The following is a 24,238-nucleotide window of genomic DNA, read 5'->3' as shown; positions in this document are numbered from 1 at the left end:
TAAAACTGTGTAAAACAAAAAGCTGGAGTATCTAGTTGTAGAGAGAGTAGAAACTCCAATAAAGAGCTCTGCATGGAGATGGTCTATGCAAAAGCTTGTCCTACATTATAGAATGTCCTCTGAAGAACAGTGAGCTCTTAATCTATCAGAGCAGATACTGGCAAGAAACATCCGCACTCAACCCCTATGCCTGACATTATCCCACCAGCATGCCTACAGTCAGTCAGACTAGACACCCAGAAATGTCAGGATAAGATTCTTTTCCTGGCTTTGCCACTAACTTGGAGAGCAACCTAACTCACTGCTCTTCCAGACTGCATATAAAGAACTGAATGGTTGAACTATGCTTCCCGAGAGGGGTGAGATTTGAGAGTGTTTTGCTAATTCTGGGCAATTACTGTAAATGACTACGCTTTAGGTCCCATTATCTACCAAAGCAGTAACAAAAGTTGTAATGGATTTCCAGCAGCAGAGATCCTGCAGTGAGACCTGACTATTTCATTAGAAGCCGCTCAGTCAGTTCACTGGGCTGAGGTCTAAGACTCCCATTTCTCTGCCTGTTCTACAGGCTGTGCCAAGCTCATGAATACATCTGTGAAAAAGAGGCAAAAGATTTTAGAACAAGATGTAAAAATGATAAAGTTGAGCCAAACAGCTACCTGCTTTGCAAGCTACCTAGTTTGTCAAAAGAAGTGTTGGGTATGGCTAGGTATTTTCTATCGCAGTGCATCAAAGTCCACATGACTCCATAGCACCAGTAGTATCAATAGAAATCTGTTACGTGGAAAAATTTAGGTGCATCTTAATCACCTTTTAATCAAACTGTACAACACTTACACTCTCTTGCTTTGAAAAGATGCCTCCTTAACACCCTTAATCAGAGATTGTACTTGCATCACAACACAGCTGAAGTTTTGAAATATTTTCCATTCTTTCCTTTGGTTTTCAGAAGCTTGTAAATCTGTGAACAGTCACCCCATCAAAAGGATCATTAGACTGAAAAAAACATGCAACTTACTGAAAATTGTGATTGCATAACAAGCTATTAAAGGAAGAAATAAAAGGGATAGCCTCGTGGTTATTGACCACATTCCTCATCAAGGCTAAGCCAGATTCCCAGGATCTATTCTTCAGCTCTCTAACCTGGGAAAGTTAGCTCATGAGTAAAAGGGAGGAAGAAAGTGCAGGAAAAGCTTGTCTGATTGTACAGGACTCCTAAAGCCTGCATAGCAGGAGACTGAAAGCCTTTGAAGCATATAGATATGAAACAAACAAAACCAGGCAGACCTTTAACAGGGAACAGAAAGTGGAAAATGATGAGAAAACTCCTGAAGTACCAATCTGTGGTATTGAACTCTAGATGTGAAGAATTACGTTGGAAATGTACAGACCCCCAAAACTCAGTTGGTGAAGGAAATAAATTGCTTAAATTACCTAGACTTGATTCTGTTGCCATATGTGTTTTTATAAATCAAATATAATTCTGGACTTCAAGAAGATACACTGTTGCAAATTAGTCAAAATGAGAGATGAATTGGACCTCACTCACACTTAGCCATAAGCATTTAAAAATTCTCATGGGTCTTTTGGTTTTTTGAACTGCACAAAGCTCAGTCCTCAAGGCCACTGACCACGTCATCTCCTGCTGTAACGTGTAGCTACATTCAAAAGCAATTCACAAGCACATTTTCACAGTTCCCTCTTATAAGAATGAAGAGAATCTAAATAATGTTAGGAAAGCAAAAGCACCATTAAAGGGGTTATCTTTCTTCCTTGGAAATAATGTCGACAAAGTCAAATACTTCTTGGTACACACCTGCATATATTTTTTTTTGTAGCGACCTAGAAATCTTACAGCTCATTTCACACTTCTGAGTAGAAGACCATAAGTAGGATGTCAAGACAATATTTTATTTGTAAAAAAGATTTATAAATGCAGTTGTTTAAACAGAGGGTTTTGCTAGCCAGAGTGTCTGTATAAAAGTGCTGAGCTATGTTACAACTGCCCCTGAGAAAAAGCATCTGGACATATCTCAAATTCAACTCTCCCTTTAGGCTAGAAATAAATCAGATAAGGACCCCTCCGACAAAGCTGAGGTCAAATCTGTCTTCCAACCTGTAACCTCTGCTGTGTAGACCAATGTCTCCAAATCTCATAAATACAGGGATTATACCCTGGGGAGCAAAGGTACTTCCTTACTTTTAGTCTCCCCAAAAAGCACAGTGTGAATACGATAGCTAGCTAAGGGCTGGCATATGTCAACTGCAAAAATATCAGGCCAAACTGAAGGAGTCTATTGCCAGGGGCAGTAGAAACACCAAACTACTGGAAAAAACAAGGGGTCTTGAAAAAGTCTTATAAAGCTTGTGAGTCTTAAACAGACTTCCAAACTGCCAGGTACTAATCTACCCAAACATTTTAATACGTGCAATTTTGTAAGATTGAGACTTCAGGTCTCAGAAATGTGTTTTTAATATAAAACAAAAGAGTAGTTTTTTCAAAGTAAAGGAGTATCTTTGTTTGTCCCTATTTCAATGATGTGCCAATGATTTGCCATAATAGACTATTAGCATTTAACCTTCAGTGTTACCAAGTATCCAGGCATGTAAGGCCAAACATTTGAGCTTCTATGGAACAGTGAGTACACTCAAACTGCATGTTCTGCTTCGTCTCTGTTAGTATTAGGATATTCCTCAAGCCAAATGACCTTCATCCTCTACAAACAAAAAGCTGGTGTCTGTTTGTGTTTATGGCTAAACTTTTCCAGCCCTAGTCACTTATTTAATTGTTTCTGGGCACAATGGTTTCAACAATTTTATGAGGAAAATATGACTCACTGACTTCTTGCAAAATATTTCTGCTTGTGTTTTGTACTTTAAATTAGTCGCCATGTTTTTTTTTTAATATCTCTGAGAGGTTCATTTGAACTTGGTGAACTATTGCTAGAGTAAGGTATTCATGTTTCCTTAAATTAATAGTGTTCCAATTGTGAATGACCAGTTGGTTAAGAGGCACATGCTTGCTTCTAGTAGTGTGCGTCTGCAAAAACTGTGCCAGACTTCTGTTTCCTTCAGCTAATTGTGGACACACACGTCGAGCTGATAGCCTAGGCAACAAGTGACTACGTATCTCACTAGTACGTCAGTACCCGCCGTTCACTGGCTTCAGCAAGCAGTGGCTGCCTAACAAAATAAAAGCCAGGTTGAAATCAAGTAAATTATTAGTCACTATAGAAAATAAATGCAATGACTGAACACAAACACAAATGTCAATCGTTTCAATGTCTCAGGATCGTGTTCGTGATTCTGGATACATTATGTGATCATGACGACTTGTCTTACACAGCTTGATGCTAACTTTCTCCTTACATTTTAAAATTATTGTTGTTATTTTTATACATAATTTTATTTTTAAATATTACATTAGCTTTACTTGGCAGGCCAGTAGAGCCATTCTATCTTCTAGTTGTGGAACCCAACCGGAGTCGATTTCATTTTGTACTATCAGAACATAATCTTTTTCTCTGTATCAGATGTGCTCAACATTTTATTGGAAGGACTGCAGCCTTGACCCTAAAATATGTGGCTTATATTTGTGCCTATATGGAGAATCCTCTTAGTAAGTGGATTTCTGCATAGCATAGTACATAGATTTTCTTGTAGGGTTGCCACCTAGAATCTATGTCTGTTTAGAGCATGGTTTTATAAAATTCACTTCAGCTCTGTGACAGCCAAACACATTTGCCATTAATGTGTGTTGGTTCTGTACCACCTCTACTGAAGCTCAGCTTTCACTGTATGGAACCAAAATCAGTAGTGATTAAATAGATGAACATTTGGGGACTTTAGAGACATTCTCTGGCCTTACTCTAGAAATGATCTGTGATTCCAACTAATCATCGGCTGTTTAAAAAAAACTTTCAGTCAACGGTGCTAAGTTACTCGTTCCACTTTATTTATTATGAACTTATTATGAACTGCACCACAATAACTGTTTTCCTGCTATACTTGCATCTGAATTAGGGCTTTAGCTGACAGAAATATATGTAGCAAACACTTAATAGGTGAAAAGACAACCCTAACATAATTACACCAGAAAATTTCTAGCTTAAGGCAAATTTAAGACTGATTTTGCAAACTGGGCTACATTTGTCTACCATCACATTGATGTAATCACAATTAGTTTTCTTCCTCTGATTTATTTCAAAACTCAGGAACAATGGAATTAACTAACACTTCTAGATGCTTATGATGGGTGGTATCCATTTCAAAACACTTGCGGCAGACAATGGCATTTGAGTCTTTCATGACACTGATAAAGAAAAAAAAAATCAGATTGCCGCAATGTATTACAGTACTGTCAAACTTTTTGAACAGAGCCTTAGGGCTGAGCCACTGAAGCTTTTTGTGATTTCAGTGTACCCTGGAACAGGCTGGAAATTTCTAGACCTTGGCACTTACTTCGTAGCATTGGACATCTAAAAAATCCAGACCATTAAAATTAATGAAACTCCTGAGATGTGATAACATCATGACTTGGCCCTAATTACAATAAAGGTAGATGTAATGAAAGCTGACTGAACAAAGAATGAAGTGACCATCTTGTTTACAGCACAGTGTCGAATCCACTGGGAAAATACACACTATATTTAATCTTTGCTCTCGAGCATTCTTTAGAAAAACCATTGACCTCAGTAGCAATGTCTACTTTGCTAGATAAGCATTCCAAATTTATGATTGAAACCCCTTAGCTTTTAAGCATTTTTGTTCAGTTGTTAGACAAACATTCTATTTATACTGTTATTGGCAGAACTAAGAAAAATTTCTCTGCTTATTTTTCTAGAGATGAAAAGTCATTTGAATTACGGAGACAGAAAGTGCCCTTGATGCTACATCTCGATATAGCTATTTTAACAAAGCAATACACTCAGGTAGGGATCCTTTCTTCAGAAAAATCCTTTCTCTGGACAGGATTCACAGCAGAATCTGAAAAGGTAATTCACTGTAACATAGGAATTCTGACTTGTGGATATCATCTATCTAGAACTGATGCCTCGCACCAACACATATAACCTGTAACTAGTCCACCACACAGACAGGGGAAAAGCCACTGCAATTACAGATATGGAAAATGTATGTTTGGTATTTTGTTTATCATACTTACATGGTAAAACAGATTTGCAAAAATTGAGGTGATTGAGACAAATAGCACCCTGTGATGAGCTTTTGAAAATTTTCCCTGTTTATCATCCACCTATGAAGGACCAAGAGGTAAATTTTGCTTCTCCCTTGCACTTTTCCTGCTCTCCTATCTCACCCCTACTCATCTCTTTCCCTCCCCCTGCTTCCTATAATGGGAATAAAACAAGGTAGACAGCTGAACTTGTTCAGCTTTCTTAGCAGAAAAATGCAATCCATGCAGGAAACCATCTTTTACTGAAGACGTATGTTTAGCTAAAGCGCTGCAAAGTCCACGGGATATAGCTGTACAGAGCCATGAACAATCATTCTTCCACTCATATTCATCAGACATTTCTGCTGTTTTAAGACTAAGCAATATGAGCAATTACATAGCAATTTTGCTGCAAGTAGAAGATTTTGCTTCTCCACAAACCTGCACACATGCTCCACAGAACTTCTTGGCCTGAACCTGTTTAACTGAGATTACTAGACGGGCCCTTTACTTTGCACCGAACTTAACACCTGTCGGGTTGATTTCAAAATCTCAAATTCTTTAGGAATATAATCCCATTCTCAAAAGCAATCCAGGCTCTTAAGAGTTAGTTCTATTGATTTTTAATAAGAATTACATTCATAGATCACATTATTTAGAAAGATGGGGCTTCAGTGTGTAACTCATTTGGGTACTTTTGAAAATTTTATCTAGGCAGATTCAACTCTTAAATATATATTTAAATACTACATATCTGACATACTTTCCTCCTAGTCATATTTAAGCCATAAAAAGAAAATCAGATAAACAGCTTTGATCCAAGTTATTGCTTTAGTCATTAGGCCCTACTACAGCTTTATGCCAGCTTCTGGAAATGAAGTTCTGGAGTCCAGGTTTCCTATGCAGCAATAAATTTAAATATCATAAGCAGTCCCCTCAGACAGCTTCTCCTGTGCTGGAGGTGGTGTCTCTGATGTAACCATTTCTAGTGTAGTTCTTTGAACAGAGGACTCAACTTTCAAGTCCAAGATGACCTGTTTTTCAAGGCTGCGATTCATAATGTTACTGTATTTCTAATTAGTTTTCATCTAAGCATACAGATCCAAGTTCTATTCTCAGTGACACTGGTGCACATCCAGAGGAAATTAATCAGTCATTTATTCCAGATTTCCAGTAGAATCCCGGCAGCAAATGTTGGCCCATACTTAGTTAATGACCTGGAAACTATTTTTCAAGACATAATTTTGTGGTCAATTTTGTACCTCCCTCTAGTGGCAGCAGATATCAAACAAATGCAGCACAAAGGAGACCTTGTCACGGATCACACACTGATGTATTGTGCCTATTTCTTTTATGGAAATATGTTACTTGGAATCAAGGTTGGCTGTAAATCCCACTGAAACTTTTGGGTAATGTTGTAATAAGAAAAGAATCAGTGACTGCATATAACCAAAATCCCTGTTTACTTCCTTTGCCAGTATGTGGCATATTCATAGAGCCACACGTAGTTTCTCCACGCTTGCCTAGATCATAGCTCTTCATAGTTGCTGCGAGTACCTTCGCACTGAGTTTTGCTTTCCTCTTCAGGGGAAGGCACAGAACAATTCACCCATTATCAGCTGATTTACGAGCACAGGGCTTGCTGCTAGCTCCTCTGTTTTCAATTTCAAACTTGATGACAAACTTGCAAGCCTGAATCAGAGATTCAGGAATGTGGCAGGCTCCACACGCTAGCCTGACTTGCAGCTTTTTCAGCTTTGGCAGAATTTGAGTCTGCAGTTAGCTACATTATAATGAATACTTAAAAACAAATTCCTAACAAGAGAAGAAGCAGATGGCGCTGAGGGAGAGCAATTTGCAAGTGATGAACAGGCTCTTCCACTTCTGACAAAGGAAAATTTGTCTAGCAGCAAGGCACTGAATCCTACCAATTCTGTCCTTGAGAGGTTCCTCCTTCTTAATTAGGAACCCCCAGGAACATTCTTCTGTAATACATATCTCCCTCTCCTTGTTTTCCCCAATCTATGCCTGAATGTAAGTTACAGATTGACTTATCAGGTGTGATCATGTCTCCATCCATCGGCTAATGCAGGCGCCTCCTGAAAGCCTATTTCCAGGTCAATTATGAAATAAGGAAGGTCCTTTATCTCAGCCTCAGGGTTGTGGAAAGTCCCAAGTCTGAGCTTCAGTGGAAACCACCATGGTGGATAGATGTAAGTTTTGATTATCACACTGAGAAGGCTATATTAACCAAAACAGATGACAAACTTCCAGTAATAGTGAAATTTGATGTTCAACAGTATGTGGGATGTATTTTGATATCTTCAAAAACTGAAGTCTGTGAATCACAGTATACCAGTATGTGTCCTGGGGCATCCTTCTGAAGTGGGAGAAACTACCTGTCATTTAGCTGTCTGATCAAGAAAATTGTCCCTTTATTAAGAATTAAACCATTAAGTCAACTTCCTATGGCAACCATGTTTTATTTCCATAAACATTACGAAGACAATCTTGTGCCACAGAAATAATGAAGTTGCTAAGTTAGGATCAGTATCCCAAAGAACACTGGAAAAAGAGGAAAAGTATACAGAATGTCATATAAGAGGGAAATAGGAGAGAGAAAAGGTTTATGTTTTAAAGCAAAGTATTTTCTCTAATGCTGATTAGTCATAGACTTAGTTTTTTTCAAAGTCAGTATTTCCACTACTGATTAGTAAATCTCGGTACTTATCTTAAGATAATGAAAAAGGGTATATTTTTTAAAAAGAGATATCAAAATTAAGACAATTTAGAATGTCTCTCATTGACCAGCTAACAGCCAAGCATCAAAAAATTATTTGCTGTGCTTGAACATTTTATCTAGGCTGAATTTACTCAGTATCTTCTAACACAGGCTTGATCTCATTATATTTTCTAACAAATTAGGGTAGCTGTCATAGCGATCCTAAGACTCTGTTCTGTTCCCTTTCTGCAGATACTCCACAAGCATGTAAACTTGACCTGTGGAAAAAAGCAAGAACCTTTGCCTATATGTGGATATATTTTCCCTTTCATTTCTTACCAATTCCTAATACATATACTCTGACATTCATGGCCCACATTTTTACGCTGTTATTCTCTGCTTTTATTTGGTTTGGGTTTGTTTTTAATGAGGTGAACTTTGCACAGCCCAACTCTAGCTCCTATAAAATCTGTGTCTTAAATGGCCAGATTTAGTGATTTTTGTATGGGAAAAAAAAAAAAAAAAAGGCCTACATACTAACCACACAGCTGTACTTGGAAACAGATGTTTTACCCCCTTTAAACTGAACTAATGAGGACAGGAATATGGAACAGATAGATCAGAAAAACTGTCTAGATTTTGAATTTGGAATTATGGAAAGAGTACAGAACAGACTCGTGCTTCCACGTAAGGGGAGGGCAGAAGGATGGTAATTCCACTGATGATGAAAATTTGCACTGCTACGCTAACTTCAAGGCACTTCCACTTTGCAGCCCTGTTCATCCCAATGTCAGTTCCATCCACTTAACTCACACAAGTATCCCACAGACAGCAGGCCAGATCCTCAGTTTATATGAACTGCCATGACTCTATTCAAATTAATCTATTTACAGAAGTCCAGGATTTGGCTCTGTGTCTCCTTTGCATTTAGCAGGTGCAAAAGGACTCTAAATCACTTCTTTCAAGATTTCTGTAAAACCAATTATTTGTAGACCAATTATTTAGGATCAGGTGCTGTGAAAACCATAACTTCTGATACAAATCTGACTAAACATGAACATTTTTTAAACTAACTTTGCCCACCAGTATGTTCTTAAAACACAAAGTGTCTTCTGCTGCTGGTTCAGAAATAGATACATTTTTTAGGACCATCGCTTCTCTGCCCAGTCTTGCTCCCATCAAAGCCGCTGGGAGCATTGCCATAACTTCAGAGAGAGGACGAACAAGACCTTTGTAGTCATGATTTGGCGGTCACACTGGAAAAATGCATTAGTGATGGCTTTCAATAGAAAAGATGCATCAGGTTTTCCCTCTGGTTCCTAGCTTAAGCTTCGTTAAAAGATTACTCTTGATGTGTCTTTATATGCTCTTCATCAGCACGCTCCCTTGCAGTGTGGAGGGGGTCCCTTGCCCTAAGCCACAGCAGCAAAAAAGAATCTGCTGCTGTATAAGGCTTTGTGAGACACAGTCATTACATGCAGAGGAAACTGGGTTTAGTGAGGCCCTAGTTCCCCTGGGGACTACCATAATATAAATTATTAATAATAAAAATAAACATTGGCTAGCTTGAACTTCTCTTCATTCCCTTAGAGCTTATTTTTGTGACGGAATTAGCTAAATAAAGCCCACTTGAAAGAATGTTAATCGCAAACTATCCAAACAAAACAAAATGGAACTAATTGGTTCTTAAATATTAAACATTCAAAAGGAGATGGCTTTGGAAACAGCTGAGAGACTAATGTATACGAGGATACATATGGTGAAGTGAGCAGTTAAGCAAAATACAGTCTAAACCAGACTACATTTACTTTTAAACCAGATATTCAACTTTTGTCAGTCTGGTTCTGCCTAGAAGACAGCTTTGGATTATTTCAAGCCTAAAGAGAATTACAGCAATACTCTTTTGAAAATCATAAAATCAGAAGAGTCAAACTTGTGTACTGACTTCTGGACGTAGTTTGCCCAGGAAAGACTACAAAATCTACAATGTTCATTACTCCATGGAGTGCTCCTTAAACCTATTTCAGCCTAGAAAAGATAGCTTAGCAAAGACTACTGTTTCAAATGTTTTTTTCTAAAGCGGTTATTTTCCTGGAAGCTGGGTAGGGAGAGCTCACATAAACAGTTCTGACAACGCATCTCTAAAGGAGAGTGGTGATGCCTTCCATCAGAATAAACTGATTGCAGTTGCCTTGGCCTTAAAAAACTTCCTTTCTCCAGCCCTGTGTTTTTGTTACTGCTATTTAATTCAAATATCTCACAGTCAGCAAATAGAAAGAATCTGTTTGGGCATGTGAAAACTCCCTTTTGGTATTCATTAAAGTTTAATACAGTCACCACACTTATTTCTTAGATCAGAAGTATTTCTAGCAAGAATAGAAAATGATATCACTAATGTGACTGAAATTTGTAAAGAAGAACAAAAAATCTACATTAGAAAGAAGAAAGAAGTTATAACCAAAATCATACAGTAAAAATAATTTTTAAAATTAATTAGTGGTAGAAGAGTTTTTCTTTGGAGGACCACTGTGTGCTGTGAGATGAAATCGGACTAGTGGTAAGCCACTGAAAGCACACTGCCTAATCAGTCACATGTTTACTTTCTCACTTATCAATAAGTGACATTAACAAGACTTCTGCCAGAGATAATACATTCCTGGAAATGTCAGGCTCTTCTACATCACCCAGCCCAAGCACAAGAGAGCTGCTCACTGGAGAAAAAACCAGGCAGACATAACTGGAACTGCTAAGCAGAAGTTGCTCGGTAGCAGGATCAGTTGAGATCAAACTATTTCAACATTTAGGGCAAAAGCTAATCTAATTTGAAGGTCCCTTGAAATGTTATGAATATCATCAACAAACACGGCAAGACTCACTCATGAAAATACATTTCAGTTTTGTGCACAAAAAAATCAATCAGCTCTCTGTCTCAAACTTCTTCAAAGACTGTGAACCCAATTGTTTGTTCCCTGAGGACTCAAAGCTTTTACTGCAACTAGCAGTCACATCTGCTTAGTATTTTGTATTTTTCAGCATCACAAGGAGTTTTTCTCAGACCTTGGCCTGGTTTACTCAGCATCTATGCGCAAGTACAACAACCAAACTCCAACAGAAGAGATAACTGAGGTCTTCTGCCAGTTTGTTTCTACCTCTGTCCCCAAAAGACACAGGCCATCCTGGCAAAAGGAGATTCGATATGAGTATTTTCCCAGCATAGCTAAATCTTTATGGGTTTCACTTTTTAACATTCCTCTTAGCGCTCACAGCTATGCCAGAAACTTTGTAACATAGATCTGCACAGTTACACAAGAAAGCTTTGTTGTTTTTAATACATCTAGTATAGTTTTGAAAGGTATTAGTAGACTGCAGATTACATAAAAAAATCCTTTGATGTGAACACCTTCTGTGTGTCTATACTACCGGCACCTCACTGCTATCAGAATATTGGTATTATACACTACAAAAGTTCTCCTAGAATGAATGGAGCAACTCGGCAAGCTTTCTATCAGCATAGTTAAAACTATCCCTCAGCCTTAAAACAATTAGTACTAACACATGCACAAGTTTACTGTGCGCTATAACTGCTTCTATACTTGCACCTTTTGCTAATTCAGCCATGTTGGTAAAAGAAACCATTTTTCACAGTCCTTACCCAATTTAGCTGAGGGCAGGAATCTGTAATATAGACAGGGATTTAACAGCTGTAGAGAGGGGCTTATTACTTGTGTGTCTTTAGATACTACAAGGACTTTGCTAGTACAGATGTACTGTTATAAAGCACCAGGGAAAAGAATAAATTGTATTAGCGTACAACACTGCCATAACAATATAGCTGCAGAAGCTTTTAATATCATAGGGCTATATCATTAAAAAAAAACCCCTCAACCGAGACAAAATTACAGCAGTACTATATTTAAGCACAGAACGAAGCTTAGGATGACTACAGGGCAAGTGTAGAACAAATTCTCAGTTTATAAAACAAACCTGTGGGCAAGCCCTTCATGCCTCATAAAACAAGACTTACTTTTGTGATGTAAATTCACTTAGTCTATGTTACCCAGACTCTGTTACTTACCTATGAGCCAATTATAATTGAGACCACTCTTGCAGAGGAGGATTGCGTCACTTCACAAAAGTGGGCACCCTGTAAGAAAGTTCTCTTAGTTCCCTTTCAACATGGAAGGAGCGAATCGTAATGCTAACACACACACTGACTCACTGAACTCCCTCTGAGTGTGAAAAGCTCTTACTCAAGACCAACGAGCGACAGCCTTGGGGTATCGATCCGTTCACGGTACATACTGATCCTTAGTTCATCAGCTCCTATTGTCCTAACAGAGTGAGGACAAGCAATAGGCACCTTCAGAATGGGGTATGCCGGGAAATGCTAGACAGGTTTGCATTAAGGTGTAGTTATTAAAACTTCAGAGAGATCTAACCCAAAAATGGATGTCCAAATGCATAGTCCATATTCACACAGCTGCTGCTTGACTGATAATTTAAGGAGTCCTGGTGATGGATGAGATCACTAGCAAAGAACTTTACATTTCAGGACAACATATAGGCAAAACAGTTAAATATCACAGTATTGTGATGACTCCAGTCATATCAAAGGCACTATGTGTGCACTGATCTGCTTTTTTGGCATCAGACACGCACAATTTGTGAAAGACATAATCATCACACATCTTGCCAGATGCGCCTGAGGTGATGGCAGCAGCATCCAGAATGCTGAAGGGTGCTATAAGCACAACAGTGATACGCCTTCCCATTAACGAGGCACCATGCCTGGCTGGAGAGGGAGTAGATAGAACAGTACGTCCCTGTGATGTTCTGTGTCCCCTGGCAGCTTTCCCACACCTGCAATATGACCCTCCAACCATCCGTGCATGGATCATTGATCTTATGAACTCACATTTGCGATCCTCTACAGAATTGTCACTGAGAACGTACAGCCCAGAGAATTTACTGGCAGAAAATCACTCTTGGGTGATCTTCAAAATTCAGAAATGGCCATTCAGATACAAAATATACATGTTGACAACTGATTCCAACAATATACTAATTCAGATCGGGAATTAAATCCAGATCCTGACACAGTTACAGCAGCAATGGCACACAGTGCATTCGATGTTATAATAGAAAAATGGTGTTTCGCTCCGTATGACTTGGCTTACTCAAGAGAGATATTTCACAATAAGCTACAGTTTTACGGTATTGTAAAGATAATATGACAATTACAGGTCAAAGTATACTTGCTTATTGCTTTAAATGAAACTAAAAGCAGTCAAATTCATACACATATGGGGGAAAGATTCATCATGTATTACTACGGCTCTGGAGAAAACAAGTTAGGCTGGGCAGACGCTGAAATTATGTCTGGACTGGAGATCTTACCAGAAGATGCAGTCCGTGTTCTCATCCAAAGACTTCTCCTGCAGAGCACATACTCCTTAGACCTGCGGTTTTGTTCTTGAAGAAGCCAAGCTCAAGCAATTTTGAGATACTTTGCACTGCTACTTGTTTTGCACTTCTGATTTTGTTTGCAGGCAGCTGGGATGCCTGCACGGATTTTCTAAGGTTATTTAAATTCTTTATTTGTTAACAAATTATATTGGTTGCACAACACATTGGCATGTGAACACTTCAGAGAAAGGGAGGGGCACAACGCAGCCCCAGTGGAATTAGGAACAAGATCCAATGACTTCAGCAGAGTTACACAAAGGATGGCTCTATTGTTTCACTGGGAGTTGTGGTTAATTAAAGTAGTATTTCCTGTCAGCTTTCTACATGCAGGACTCTCTTCAAAGGTGGCATTACCTTCAAGATCACTGTGTGGGCTTCCATTTCAGACAACGAATAAAAAAAGCGGAGTGACAGATGTTCATAAAGTCTGGGCATATACTATGGCACTAAAAGCATGAAATAAGGCACACAGTAATGTGCAGTTACATATGTCTCTACAACAAACATACAGTGATGCTGAACCTGTGATGTTACTGATGGAATTAAACCCATGCACTTTTAGGCATGATCCATCCATTTTAACTGCACTTTTGCTTTATCTGCCATTGTAAAAACCAGGTACCTAACTTGCTACAAATCGGTTATCTTCAAAACTTCAGAAAAGCCTGTGAACTTTCTGTATAGATGAAGTATTAGCCACATTTTCACACACACAGTTACCCAATGTGTACACTCTATTGTAATAATTGCTCAAAGAGCTGCACATGCATTTGGAATACCTCTCTCTGTCAAATCTTTTTGAAAACCCTGGGCCTAGTATTTTAACTTTACAGATCTCATCAAACAAAATCCTTCCTTATAATCCAGAGAAACCTTCTAAACTCTTTTTGTAAAATTTCACTTACATAATGTAAAAAATTCAGCACATAGACAAACTGAAGGTTATTTATATTGTATTTTGTCTGCACTAGTAGAAATACAAACCTATTCAGGCTAACACTAAGGCAGTAAACACTAAGATTTTAAAGCACACTAAGGTCTTCGAGTTGCCTCCCCGTTTGTTTATCGGTTGAGTCCCAGTATTGGAGAATGATTTTTCCCTCTTCAAGTCTAAGGCAATTTAAATAATAAAACAGAGGTTATGTAAGTGCAGAGAATTATGGAAAAAATGTAAGTGGAAAGTACATATTTTTAAAATGCACTTGAATAACTCAAATGCAGCTGAACTGACATTATTCAGACTTTCCAGTCTTATTCAATACTGGATTGAAACCAAGCACAAGAAATTTCAGGCCCAAAGGACATTTTTAAGAAAATTATAAGTACCTATATTTCTAGTTTACAATGTCTGTCTGGGAAAGCTCTACTGTCTAAAGAAAGACTAAACTACCTTCTCATGGGATCAGACAGAAGAGATGTGAACTAGTTAAGGGGACATTTCAATCAGCTTGCAAACAAATAAAAATTAAATAAGGACTGATTCAGACCTAAAGAGCACCCAAACCAGAAACCTGGACTGAAATATCTGTGGTCTTCTAGTGAAATATGGATGCAGATTCAGATCCAAATTTTACACCGAAAGTTCATTTCTAACCTGTGCAGACACAATCTCTAGGCCCAGCTCTGCATTCCTTCCACACCCAGAACTGGAGTTCTGCCTGAATAAGGAATGCAACAGAGAAATGAATTTCTTATCTTTATGGCAGATCTTGTTTGGTGATGTACATGCCTCTGAACCTGCCAAAACTCAAATGTGTGACATGGTATGAATCTAATTCCAAAGCTGATAGATGTCAAAAGATTACTCTTGTAGGACACTTAAAATAAGGTCGAACTATTTCATTAGCATAAGTAACTGTTTCTAACTCTAGTAGACCTGGATATATTCTGATTCTTCTGTTACAAACAATTTTCCTCAATGGAAAAGTGAAGATCCCAGATTTGTATAAAAAATTAGTAACAAAGGGAATAAATTACATATTTCCAAACTGGCGGACATTTAAAAGTATGGCTAGATGAAAAAACATTAAAAAAAATAAATTTCACAGAGGGAAAATAATAAACAAAACAAACAATAATAGAATAAGGCTTCTTGGCATAACATTGTATGTCCATTTTTCTCCAAAATCACAGGGCAGCATTATGCACAGATGCATATGGTAAAATTTTTCCATCACTCCAAAGAGACATGAACTTCACCCTGGCTTTTGATAAGATAAATACAATTATGTTTCCTTCAGCTACCCAGCCAACGGTATTTCAAAACTTGCAAGGAGAAAGAACTTCCAAATGCACGGATGACAAAGAACTGAAGAAACAAGTCTCTTTATGTGTGGATCTTGGCCTTTTTAAAATTTTCCCAGATTTTTCAGTCAAGTTGATACAAGAAATGCCCACCAATGTTAGTCAGAGATGCTGTATTTTATGACACGTCTACGATAAAATTGAAATGCTAGTGCAGACACAATTTCATCAACATTTTTGTTAGTTTAAATTAATTTGGCCAAAAATCAGCACAGATTCTACAAAAAAACCCTCTTCTTGCAAATACCAGACGTATCCACATCTGGAGAGTTTCTGACACAATTATTACAGGCGCTAACCTGTTCTGCTGTAGCTGTGGCCTTCCTGGATGTTTTTCCCGTTATTCTAACCCAAATGGTATGCAAAACTGTAGGATAAAGATGTCCTTATGTGGTCAAAAAAGTGAAAAGGTAATTCATGTTGCACTTTGTTCAGACAAATATTTTCATAATAGCTGAGGAAAGAATATGTTGAATAGAGTATCCTGTGGCAACTACTCTGAGAAAAAGAAATACTTGAGGGTTTTCACTGCTTTAAGGCTTCCTAGGCAAGATTAAATAAAAATATTTCCTATATACATTCCCTCTTTTCATCAGCATGTCAATTGTAGTAAGAAAGAATGTGCTACTAATTCTCAGCATTAAAATCAGGGATAATTTTACATAGTCAAATGTTTCTTTACTTTCACAGAAACAACTATTACTGGAAATATTTTCCAAAGCATGTTGCAAGTGGAGCTAAGTACATTAGCTAGAACACTGCACACTTTTCAAGGAAAAAGTTTCTAAAAATGAGTCAGGATTTAATAAAAAATGTCTCTGAGGTACGCAACTCATGCCCATAATAGAATATTTTTCAGTTTTCAACCCTGTATAGAGAATTTTAAAACGCTAACAGATGTATTAAACAAAAAAAGCAAAATTCTCCCTTATTCTCTCCTGTGAGCACATAGAACACACATAGAAACCAATGAGAGGCTCTAAAACATGAATACTGCTTTTACATTTTCCACTAGGAAGACAATTTGCTTGCAATTCCTTCTCCCTTTAAATTGTTTCTGTGGCAACACATCTGGTGCTATAATTCTGGGCCAGAACATTAACTATCCTGAAAGAAGACAGTTATGTCGTTGTTCTGCTCTGCAAGAATGCGAAGCAGAGAGAGATCTGCAAATACATGTAATCAGATAACCCTTTTCGCCTTCATAGGCGCGCAAAATATTACCTACCGATAATTGTGCATAGCTTAAAATTACAAGTTTAAAAATGTTTCTACAATGGTTAGAGAAAACTCTTGTGGTCAGCACACATTCTATGAGGCAGCTTTTTTTAAACAAAATGATGAGTGCTTTGTTACCACTCTTCCTACCGTATGAAATAAGTGAGGAAAGTATTCAGCTACGAAGAACAAGGTTAATTCCGTAATCATAAATATAACTCCCCCTATGTAATGGGGAAAGACTGACATAAGAAATCATCATCTCCATGGTTCTATGTAAACATTACTGTATTATCACCATTTTACAGAGGAGATATGTCAGGAGTACATAAGGTGAAAATGTCTGAAGTGTCTGTCAAATTCAGATGCCCCTACTAGTAGTTACCCATGCTGAAACATGCAGCCCACGGCGCTCTGAGCCATTAAGGACCGATAGATTTTACTGGCCTTACTTGAAATTATAGGCACCTATTGACGCTTGATGTAAGTCTTGGACACCCCCGCTTGAGCATGCCAGCATTCTCAGAATTTGTAGTCTGAACAATTTAGTTGTAGAGAAAGGAAAGAAAAACAAGAATAAAAACTTACAGCCCGGATTCAGTTTGCTAAGTCAACAAGTGAACAGTTTTTTAATCACTAATAATCCTGACAAGTCAGGCTGAAATCTTTAAGTCATACTATATGACTATAATCCAAAGCAAGTTATTACAGGTATTTTACAGTGCAACTGAGATTGACACCTCAAAATATAAACTCTACCGTGGATCTTAATTCATGATACAAGGGCCAGAGCAATTTGCAAGGGCTACTGCATTCACATAACTCAGCCTGGAGTAGCAAGAGTTAAAAAAATAATGAAAGTGGATTTTTGCTATTCCATCAAGCAGATCAGGGATGAATTCATGGAAAGAACATATCTGATAAATAACAAAATATCACTGACACAGTTACTTTTCCAATAATAATTGCATTTTAAGTTCCCCATGAAACAAATTTTCTTATTTAATTTGAAACAGCTAAATTCAAATCTAGCTCAGTTACATATAAATTGGTTTGCTAACTACACTTACAGTATTTTCTGTAGTAGTGACAAAGAAAATAAGATCATCTTGGTGTTATGATCCTTCAAATTACTAATGATTGAATGCATTGATTGGCTGAAACCCAAGTTTTTTACCTAGAATGTTGAATAAAAAATATGGTTTTCAGGCATTCTGTCTTTGAAGACATACTGGTTTAAAGCAATCTGTGCTCAGAGAGAATAAACTGGCAAGAAAAAGGGGAAAGTTTAAAAAAGTGGATAAAACCTGGTACTTCATAAATATGTAAGTCCCTCTTGTACCATTGGAGGTGCCATCTTATGATCAGCATTAAACCCAGGACCCTGGGCACCTCTAGCCATTAAAGGCCAGCTGATGTCCTTTGCCAGACTTGCTGCCTGGATAATTTGGGATTGTCACCAGCCAATCACCTTCCAAAATCCAGTTCTGGCCAATAACACTCTGGATAATTCAAGTCTGTCCGTTCCCTTTTTCTCAGCCTTTTGGCTAAGATCGAATGTGCATATTTAAGTAATATTAAACCTACTATTTTACATAAAATATCTCCTTCACTTCCAGTCTAGCCTTTCTATTTATTCCATCCAAATGGCATAATTAACAAACCTTCTGGGACAGTTCTCACTCCCTTGCTTTCTCTTGCATAACTTTCTATACATGGAACCTCCATTTTGTCCTGGTGCACAGTAACTCCACATTATCACTCCTCAAACCCCTGAGAAAAAGACACATTAAAATCATAACCTTCCCCTCCTCGTAGAGCAAGTCTCGTTTCCCTTTCTAGCCGTAATGGCTCTATTCCACTTCTCAGGTTCTTTATGAGGATATTGCTAAGGAATATTTGTGAAGGATTTAGCTGTGGAAGGGAATAAAGTGATATTGGTGGATCTGCTATTGCAAGGTCCCAGCTCCCTGCCTGGATTGATCCTAAGGAACCCCGGGCTGGAACGAACGTTGCAGAGCAACTGTACGGCTGCTCTTTGCCTTGACAGAAGGAAATCATCTCATCTTTACACTACCCTGTAGGGAATACCATTACATAACTCACTGTTTGGCCTATATTTCCCTGCTCTTGGCTCCATGCTGTTAGGAGAAATACCACAGCTTCACTGCAGTTACTGACTCGAGAATCGAGCGCTAGCAAGGGACGCAGGACCTGTCATCTCAGAGAAGCCCTTTAATTCCTCTAAACCGTATCCAGACTCTAATCGGAGGAAAATGTTACCAAGCGAGCCGTTCACTACCGTATCGCATGTGCTGTATCTCACGCTAGTTTCTCTCTAGACCTGGGGCATACAGTGGGCTTGGCCTGCCGTGCAATAACAGCTCCGTCCCATTTTGGCAGGTTTTGCGCAGCTTTTCCTGCACTACTACATGTGGTGCTTATGTCATCCGCTCTGCAGAATTCCGAGCAGCAGCGTGTAAGCCATCAACTGCACAAGGAATGAATACAACGAAGTTGTTTCTAATACGCATGTTCCTCTAGACACCGCATCTTTCTCAGATGTATCTCTCCATTCAACGTGAAATGTTCCCTCAGACACATTTTGCATTATTTACTACCCGTACAAATCTCCCCCTGCTTTTTTTTTTAATTAAGGTCTTTCTGAAAAGAATATGTAATGTCCCTCATTAATAGGTGTACCTCCCATTTTACAGCTGTGAAAACACAAGTAAAGACGGATTAAGTCTTGATCCTAACAAAGGAAATGACTGAATCAGGGGTTTTGAGTACTGGTGCTGTACTCTGACTCTGGTTCAATACTCAAGAAATGGCTCAAGAAATATGTAACCTTATTTTTCAAATGCCTTCAACTTTCTTTGGTTGATGAACAACTCAATTTCCATATGGCCCAACTTATTTAAAACACTTTTTAAAAGGGGAAATTAAACTGTCTGAAGCGAAATGTAACTGGGCTGTGACCCAAAACCTCAATTCCGATTTATGAGCAAATAAAATGTAATTTTTGCGCAGACAAAAAGAGTTAACTACAATATAACCAAGCCTATACAATGACACCTCCAAAACGCAAACCCTACAGGGTGGCATAAACATTGTCCTGCTCCTCTTGCTTCGCCACCTGCTCCAGCCAGGCCTCCGCCTCCCAGGGCGTTCCTGGGTCTTTCCCGGGGTGAGCGTGTTTCCCCCGGATAAAAACCTCCCGCGCCCCTTTGCGCCGGTGCAGCCTCTGTAGGAATATCAGCAGCCTGCCGAGCTTGCCTGCTCCTGAGGAGCCTGCGCCCCCATAGGGGACACCCCCCATAGGGGACACCCCCACCGAATAGGTGACACCCCCTCCATAGGTGACACCCCCACCCAATAGGTGACACCCCCCTCCATAGGTGACACCCCCACCCAATAGGTGACACCTCCCATAGGTGACACCCCTCATAGGTGACACCCCCCTCCATAGGTGACACCCCCACCCAATAGGTGACACCTCCCATAGGTGACACCTCCCATAGGTGACACCCCTCATAGGTGACACCCCCTCCATAGGTGACACCCCCCTCCATAGGTGACACCCCTCATAGGTGACACCCCCTTCATAGGTGACACTCCCCTCCATAGGTGACACCCCTCATAGGTGACACCCCCTCCATAGGTGACACCCCCCTCCATAGGTGACACCCCTCATAGGTGACACCCCCACCCAATAGGTGACACCTCCCATAGGTGACACCCCTCATAGGTGACACCCCCTCCATAGGTGACACCCCCCTCCATAGGTGACACCCCTCATAGGTGACACCCCCTCCATAGGTGACACCCCTCATAGGTGACACCCCCACCCAATAGGTGACACCCCTCACAGGTGACACCCCCCCCATAGGTGACACCCCCCCCCATAGGTGACACCCCCCTCCATAGGTGACACCCCTCATAGGTGACACCCCCACCCAATAGGTGACACCCCCTCCATAGGTGACACCCCCCCATACGTGTGACACCCCCCCATACGTGTGACACCCTCCCGTAGGTGACATGCCCCCCTCGGCTCCCCGCAGCTCTCACCCACCGATGCGGCGCCGGTGCCTCCCGCCGCCCCGCGCGTCCCGCACCCCGGTCTCCGCCGGGAGCCCGAAGCGGCGCCACCGACGCGCCCCTGCCCCGTGCCCCGCCGCCGGGCAGCGCCGGGCCGCCCCCGCCTCCCCTCCCCGCCCGGAGCCGGCACCCCGCGCCGCCCCCGCGCTGCCCCGCGCCGCCCCCGCGCCGCTCCCGCGCCGCTCCCGCGCCGCCCCCGCGCCGGCCCCGCGCTGCCCCGCGCCGGTCCCGCGCCGCTCCCGCGCCGCTCCCGCGCCGCTCCCGCGCCGCCCCCGCGCCGGCCCCGCGCCGCTCCCGCGCTGCCCCGCGCCGCCCCCGCGCCGCTCCCGCGCTGCCCGCGCGGGCTGGGCCGGCGCCGGGCGCTCCCTACCTGCCCCCTCGGCGGCGGGGCGCGGGGCAGCGGCTCCGCACCGCTCCCGCGGCAGCGCGGAGAGGCCGGGCCCGCCGGGAGGGCCCCGATAGCCGCCGCTTATCGCCGCCGCCTGCCAGCCGGCGCACACGGCTCCGTTTCCAGGAAGCCGCGGCTGCGGAGCGCGTGTTCGCTGCCGGACGCCGATCGCCCCGTCCCGCTCGCTGCCTCCCCCCCTCCCGCCGCCCCCCCCATCCTGGCAGGGGGGCTGGGAAAGCGCAGCGCGGCTCCAGCGCACGCCGAGCCGGCGGCCACGGCCCGGACCCTCTGCTATCAACCAGGGAGCGTCCCGGCGCCCCCTCCTCGCCCCGGCTCTTTGCTGCAGGCCCCCAGCGCCGCAGGGCGATGCCAAACCGGCTACCGCGGGACAGCCGCCCCTCACCCCGCTCGCCCCCCCCTTACCCCGCCGCTTCTTCTCAGGCATTTTGTCCCGTGCCCAGGTCCCCTCCCTTCCCGTCTTCCCCATCCATTGCTCACTCCCCTCCCCTCACCCCCCACTCTCCCTTTATCCCTTTTAAGACTCCCTCCTCTCACAACCCTCAGTCTATCCCTAATCATCATCTTTCTCTCTCTCACTGCCTCCTCCGCTTTTCCATCCTACCCTCCCATAGGTTTTCCATTCTCGAAGACGCGTAATTCGCTCCGGCTTCGATCCTTTGTCAACCAAAGCCGGCTCCAAGCCCCTTCTGCTGCACCCATGCTGACCTCCTCCGCGTTGCTCCTTCAGGCAGGCACTATTCCTGGAGAATGAGCTCCTCCTGCTAGCTTTCTAGACACCTTCCAGATAGTCCTGGCAACAAGAAGTGAAATTGTGATGTAGAAAGCAGGCTGAAATCCTCCCCGGTTCCTCGCCTCGCCGTACGAGCCCACGCAATCACACCTCTTCTCTTTTGAACAATGCCTCGCCGGGCCTTTTGTACACACCGACACACAAACGTGTTCCTGCCCTGGGCAGGGCGCCTTGGGTTACGGTACGTCTCATCCCTCTTCCACTTTTCCCCACATCTTTTAGCGCTGCTTCCCCACAAGGTTAGCATGCCGACTGACTGACAGCACGGGACGCTAGACACTCCCCATGAGGAAAATGAGCTGACTGTATGGAATTTGGACACGATCTTACGATAACTTTGTTGCTCATTGTGTTTTCTCCCCTCTTGACCATATTGTGCAACATCTAGGACACATACCAGACTCTTCCACCCTGTTTCAGGATGATAAAACACAAACTAAAGTTCTCAAAGCACCGGATGACCAGAGATCCCATGCAAGAACCTGTTAGGGCAGAGTTACTGTTTTCTTTTGCTGTACTTCATGAAGCGGATTAGGATTTGTATTTTTCTGTGTGCATGCCTAAAGGAAAGTCTTGAAAGAGGCAAGGGAAGATCTCTTGCACAGCTGAATATGTTTTTAAGAAGATGCATGAGGGAATTGACACACATGAAAGTGAGAGCAGTAAGAGACAAAAACAGATGGGCTGATGGAGTTGGCTGAGCAAACAACTCAAGCACTTTGGGTTTTATATATAGTAGAAGGAACGGTGCTGAGATGCAAGTAAAAGCGGGTTTCATACCGGCTCTTAAAACCGATTGGGGCTTGGAGCACTGAAAAAGGCGATGGCGATACACCATGGAAAACAACAGCGTCAGAGCTGGTGTACCTCGCAAGGCAAAGCAAGGAGATGCAAATACCTGTCCTTGTACAGGTAAGTACATGACGTAGTCTAATAATTGTGACTCTACTAACTGTTCTCTTGATGTTCCTAGTATTTCAGGGGTTTGTGATCAATCACACTGCCTGCTTGAAGAGCTCCACGCCCTGCCCCGGCAAATCTAAGAGCAGCAGTTCAAGATGCAGCCTTCTACACGTCCTGCCTCTCTGCTCGGGTTTTCCAGTCTCACAGGAGAGTCAGCAAAGCTGGATGTGTGCTCCAGCTTCAGACCCACCAGTGTGAACGGTACCAGACCAACTCACTCAGCACAGGACTTTCCTAAAACGTGGACGGTGAACTGCAGCAGCGTAAGTGTGGACTCAGGTCTTGGCGTGCCAGCCCCACAGCAGGGTGGAGCGCAGAGGGGCTATTTTAAATCAACTTAACTGGATTTGCAGGAGGACATTTGTCAGAACACCAGATCTCTGCAGGAGCCCTGCGCAACCAGTTGACCAAAACCCCTTCGCTGTTACTGTCATTTCCTCCTAAACATGAGCCTTATAATAAATTTCACAGAGCAGACCCTCAGCGGATGCAAATGACCAAGGCTCCACCACTCCCAGTGCAGATGTGCCTATTTACTTCAGCTGAGGATTGGCCTTACGTGGGTTTATTCCAGTTTATTTTTTATGATCTTCATTTGCTGTGTCTTCATCTGGTGTGTTTATGTGGCTGGTGCTTGGTTTTCATTATTTTTAACTGCATTTCAGATTATTTGCTTGAAGCTTTTGTTCGCATTCTCCTTTTCCATGGAAGTCTAATAAAACACTTGGCTACAGATTTTCCAAATTGAATACTGATGTTTAGTGCAGCTAATTATGTAGCAGGGTTCAAAGCGAGTTCTATAATGTAACAATTTACATATTCTTGAAAACAATGGACGCAAACCTACAAATTATTGTTAGAGGCTAGTTTCACATTCTTCTGGAATTTCCTTTAAAAATACATATGTTCAGTGTTCTCACGCATATGAAAAGCAGTAAATACTCCATTGCTGGCACCATTAGAATATTTACAATGAAAAAATAAAACACACTCTGATGTCTGTTAGACCTAAAGGGACATTAAAAAAAATGCTAGTACATTTCCTCCAAGGATCTCAAAGCACTTCACAAAAGCACCTCACAAATTCAG

General features: G+C 41.5%; 1 protein-coding gene across 8 annotated transcripts in view; it reads right to left on the bottom strand.

Moving 5' to 3' along the window:
* Positions 1–21,394, bottom strand: part of RIPOR3 (RIPOR family member 3) — a 54,460-nt gene extending 33,066 nt beyond the window's left edge. Inside the window, exons 1-2 of one of the 8 annotated variants that reach the window (XM_075720920.1) lie at positions 21,358–21,394; positions 11,971–12,039 (exon numbers count right to left, since the gene is read on the bottom strand). The gene's annotated coding sequence lies outside the window, so the exon portion shown is untranslated. Of the gene's footprint in view, positions 1–837; positions 962–11,970; positions 12,040–12,145; positions 15,431–19,166; positions 19,979–21,357 lie in introns of those variants that run through there. The other 7 variants (XM_075720921.1, XM_075720917.1, XM_075720918.1 and 4 more) reach the window with 7 other exon arrangements.
* Positions 21,395–24,238: the final 2,844 nt, after the last annotated feature.

The sequence above is a fragment of the Pelecanus crispus genome, chromosome 14 (assembly GCF_030463565.1).
Source record: "Pelecanus crispus isolate bPelCri1 chromosome 14, bPelCri1.pri, whole genome shotgun sequence".
Lineage (NCBI taxonomy): Eukaryota > Metazoa > Chordata > Aves > Pelecaniformes > Pelecanidae > Pelecanus > Pelecanus crispus.
This window is presented reverse-complemented; position numbering and strand designations above follow the sequence as displayed.